Raw genomic sequence first — 5,544 nt, 5'->3', positions numbered from 1 at the left:
CCTCTTAGGGAAGGAGAAACTGAGAGTTGTCAACTAAAGCCTACACAAAACTGAAACACAGGCAGTGTTCCTTCAACCAACCTCTTCTCCATTAATTCATTCAGTAAGTATTGGACCCCGTTCCCTCTGTCTACTTCTGCCTAACTTATTATCCCTAAATTTAGTGGTTTATGAAATAATTATTATAATAATTTTATCTTTATCTTGCATGGTTCTAGGAGTAACTGGACTCAGGTAGTTCGCACTCAATCTCTCACGTGGTTTGCACAGATGGTGCTATGATTTGAATTTGGTTTGATTATGTCCCCAAAGGTTCATGTGCTGGAAGTTTATCCCCAATGCGATGTTGAGACGTAGTGGAACCTTTAAGAGGTGGAGTCTAGTGGGGGGGGAATTAGATCACTGGGTACACTGACCTCAGAAGAGTACAGGATCCTGTGAGCTAAACAAACCTCTTTTCTTTATAAAGTAATCAGCCTCCGGTACTTTGTTAGAACAACAGAAAACAGACTAAGACAGGTGGCAGATAGGTTGGAATCATCTCAAAGGTTTCTTCAGTATGTCTGACAGCTAATGCTGACTGCAGACTAGGTTTTCAGAGGGGCTTTTGGCTGGAATACCTCCATGTGGCCTTTCTCTAAGGCATGGGCATCTTCATAGCATGGCAGCCTGGTTCTGATTGGGAGCATCCAAAAAGAAAGTAAACAAGCCATGTTTTATCCCCCCCCCCTCTTTTCTTTCTCTCTCTCTTTGTGGTGTCAGGGATCGAACCCAGCACTTTGAGCATGCCAGGCAAGTGCTCTTCATCCAGCCCCAGGTATCACACAGCTAAATTCTGTTAATTAGATATAAGTCATTAAACCAGCACATAATTAAAGGAAGTTCAAACAGACTCTATCTCTTGATGGGAAGAATGTCAAAAAATCTGCAAACATGTTTTTTAAATCGCTACATATACCCCTTGTCCGTATTAAGCACTAGACAAGGCACCTGGGACAGAGTGGTAAATAATCCACACCCTGCCTTTGTGGTGCTTACAGTTTAGAGGTAGAATTAAACATTAATAAAATAATATTACAGTGCCAGACATGGTGGTGTGTGCCTGTGGTACCAGGTGGAAGCTGAGGCAGGAGGATTGCTTGAGCCCAGGAGTTCAAGGCCCACCTGGGCAACATAGTGAGACCCCGTCTCTTAATAAAAACAAATAAAATAATATTACAAATATACTTACAATATATATCTTGATAGTGCTACAGAAGATGGGGACAGGGAACCATAAGGATTTACATAACATAGAGGAAACCAAGGGAGATTCTCTGCAGCAGAGAAATCTGGGTTGAGATCTAAAGCATCAGCAGATGCTAACTGGGTAAAGTAGGCTGAAGAACCTTCCAACAGACAAAACACCAGGCCAAGGCCCCACCACAGGAGGGACAGTGGCCTAATAGGCAACACTGTGTCTGGAAGCAGCAATAACAGAAAGTATGATCTAAAATTGCAGAAGTGGGCTGAGCCAGGCCTCTGGGGCTCGAAGGCCAGGTGAGGGTGCTGGTCTTCCCCTGGAAAGTGATATGAAGAGATCCACAGCTTCAGGATCACTCTGGCTGCTGTGTGCAGGGCCCCTGCCAGATGTTGAGTCAGGACTGGGAGGACTGGGAGAGTCCTGTCTGCAGCACCTCCCCTCCCCATGAGGCTCTCCCACACATGCTCAGGCCAGCTGCAGCCTCGTCCCATAGTCCAGGCCTTAGACTGGAAGCTGGGCTCCTACACCCTACTCTTGATCTCTTGGGTCCCTCTTGCTACACTAGACACAGGAAGTCCTCCTGTCTTGCGTTACTCAACTAGTCACTCTTTCAGAGCGTGTAAGTAGGTTTAAAGGCATGACTACAACCTAATTCACAGAACCTATAAAAGTGACCTTATTTGGAGAAAGGGCCTTTGTGGATGTAATTAAGGATCGTAAGATGAGAAGAACACCCCTGCTTATCTAGGTGGACCCTAAACTCTATGACAAATGTTCTTGTAATGATAAGGCAGAGCCAGGCGTGGTGGCACATGCCTGTTATCACAAGTTCAAGACCAGTCTCAGCAACTTAGTGAGGCCCTAAGCAACTTAGTGAGACCCTATCACAAAAATGAAAAATAAAGAAAGGACTAGGGATGTGGCTCAGTGGTTAAGCACCCCTGAGTTCAATCCCTGGTACAAAAAAGAGAGAAAGAGACTAAGGCAGAGGGAGATATGACTGAGACAGAAGAGGAGGAAGTTATAGACCACGGAGAAGGAGACTGGGGTGAAATGGCCTCTGGTCAAGGAATGACAACATCTGCCAGAGCTGGAAGAGTCAAGAACGGAATCTCCCCTCAAGCCTCCAGAGGAAGTGCAGCCCTGCCAACAACTTGAGTTCAGCCCAGTGATCTGATTTTGAGGTTTTGGCCTCCAAAACTGGGAGAGAAGAAATTTCTGGTTGTCTTAGGCCACCCATTTTGCGGGGTTTTGTTGTATCAGCCACAGGAAATCAATACAGCTCTATTGATTTGAACCTCCCCAGCTGCCCCTTCCTGATATGCTTTTCTGGTTCCCCCTCCTACAGGTGACCTCTAAATGTTGAAGTGGTCCAGGCACAGTTCTGACTTCTTTTCTTTTTCTCTTCTCTTTCCCTCCATGATCTCATCCATTCACTTGGCCTTAAGATTCAATTTGTTCATTAACATCCTCCAAATTTTATCTCCACCCAGAGCCTTCTCATGGAGCTCAGCCATTTCCATGGATAGATAAAAAAGAAACTTATTCCTCGCCCACCACCACCCACAAGTCTGTCCCTGGCCCAGGCTTCCCAAGTTACTCAGTGTTGCAGTCGGAAATGTGGTAGCCATCCTGGACCTCCACCTCCCTCCTACCTTACATTCAAACTACTGACAAGACATGTGGGTTAGATTTCAAAATATCTCTCAAATCTGTCCGCTCCCCTTCACTTCCACTGTCACCTCAGCCACCATCATCGTACCCAGAAGCTGTGTCAGCCTCCCAGGGACTCCCAGCTTCTACTTTTACTCCTTCTCACTCAGTCCTTCACCTCACAGGAGCCAGAGTGATTAAAAAAATATATGAGATTGGGTTGCCATTTTTTAGAACAGCTTTTTTGAGATAGAGTTGACATACAATTAATTGCACACTTAATTTGTACAATTTAATGTTCTGACATATGTACACACCCATGAGATCTGTACAACCCCCAAAAGTATCCTCATGCTCCTTGGAAATTTAACTCTCCCCCACTTAATTCCCATCCCCAGGAATTCACTGATCAGTTTTAAGTCATTGTAGACTAGTTTGCACTTTCTAGAATTTCATATGAATGGAATAATATGTATATTTTCTTTTTATATGGCTTAATGATTTTGAGATTCATGTATCAGTAGTTCACCCCTTTTTATTCTGAACAATAAACTTTCCATTTGTGAATGTACTATGATGTGTTTATGCATTCTTCTGAAGGTGAACATTTGGGCTGTCCCATGTTGAGCTTTTATATAAAACCACTCTAAACATTTATGTACATGTAAGTCCTGATGTGGATTTCTACTATGGTTTTTCTTTTCTTTTTTTTTTTTTAAAGAGAGAGAGAGAGAGAGAATTTTAATATATATATATATTTTTTTAGTTTTCGGCAGACACAACATCTTTGTTTGTATGTGGTGCTGAGGATCGAACCCAGGCTGCACGCATGCCAGGCGAGTGCACTACCGCTTGAGCCACATCCCCAGCCCTCTACTATGGTTTTTCTTGGGTAAATACCTAAGAAAGGAATGGCTGGGTCACATAGTAGGTGAATACTTAGCTTTTAGAAAAATTGTCGAGCTGTTTTTCAAAGTATTTGTGCTACTTTTTCATCCCGCCACAGTGTACAAGGCACAGTTGTTCCACATTCTTGGGAGTGATCAGTATGGTTGGACATTTAATTTTAGCTTTTTTAGTGGGTGTGCAGTGGTGTCTCATTGTGTTTTAATTGACACTTTCCTTACAAACAAGGAACATTTTTACATGAGTTAATTTGCTATTTGTGTATTTTCTTAGAAAAATTTCTGGAATTTTTGATCATTTTTAAAAATTTGAGTTGTCTTATTATTGAGTTCTATATATATATATATATATTTTGTGTAATCTAGATAGAAATCCTTTCTTATTTATGTATTCTAGGTATATAAAGAAGCTTTTTTTAATATTTATTTTGTAGCTGGACACAATATCTTTATTTATTTATTTTTATGTGGTATTGGGGATCAAACTCAGCTCTATCGCTGAGACACAACCTCAGCCCATAAAGAAGTTTTAAAAACATAATCTAGGGGCTAAGGATGTAGTTGAGTCGCAGAGCACTTGCCTAGCATATGTGAAGCCCTGGATTCAATCCCCAGTGCCACAAAACTATAGTTTATCAATTTTTCAATTTATTTGTAATTTTTGTATCATATCTAAGAACTCTTTGCCCAACCCAAGTTTATAAGGATTTTCTCCTATATTCTAAAAGTTTTATGGGGTTTGTTTACATTTAGGTTTGTGATCCATTTGAATTAATTTTTGTGTATGGTGTGAAGTAAGGGTAGAAGTTCATTTTTTTTCCCCCACAGAAATACCCAGTTGTTCTAGTACATTTGTTCAGGCCTGTCTTTTCTCCAAAGGCTGGCACCTTTCTAAAAACTCAATTAACAGGAAAACAATTCCATTTACAATACCTTCAAAACTAAAACAGAAATAAAATACCCAGGAAAAAACCTAACCAAGGAGGTGAAAGACTTCTACAAGGATAATTATAAAACTCTGAAAAAGGGGCTGGTGATGTAGCTCAGGTGGTAGCGCTCGCCTAGCATACGTGAGGCACTGGATTCGATTCTCAGCACCACATAAAAATAAAATAAAGATATTGTGTCCACCTAAAAATAAAAAATAAAAAAATGAAAAAATAAAAACTCTGAAAAAATAAATTGAAGAAGATACTAGAAGATGGAAAGACCTCCCATGATCATAGACTGGCAGAATTAATGGCTGTATCATCAAAGCGATCTACTGATTCAACACAATTCTCATCAAAATATGAAGAATATTCTTCAGAGAACCAGAAAAAAAATCCTAAAATTCATATGGGAGAACAAAAGACCGAGAACAGCCAAAGTGATCCTAAGCAAAAAGAATAATTCTGGAAGCATCACAATGTCTAATTTGAAATTTTATGACAAAGCCATAGTGACAAAAACATCATGGTTCTATCATAAAACAGACATGCAGACCAATGGAATAGAATAGAAGATGCAGAAACAAACCCACACAGCTATAGTCATCTGATTCTTGACAAAGGTACCAAAAACCCAATGGAGAAAAGACAGCCTTGGTAACAAATGGTGCTGGGAAAACTGGATGCTGATAAGAAGAACAAGGCCAGATCTCTCTTGTACACAAAGGTGTGCCTTTTCAAAAGTCAACTCCAAATCGATCAAAGAGCTAAGTATAAGACCAGAAACTTTAGTTGGGCACAGTAGTGAATGCCT

Source organism: Marmota marmota, unplaced genomic scaffold, assembly GCF_001458135.2.
Source record: "Marmota marmota marmota unplaced genomic scaffold, marMar, whole genome shotgun sequence".
Taxonomy (NCBI): Eukaryota; Metazoa; Chordata; class Mammalia; order Rodentia; family Sciuridae; genus Marmota; species Marmota marmota.
This window is presented reverse-complemented; position numbering follows the sequence as displayed.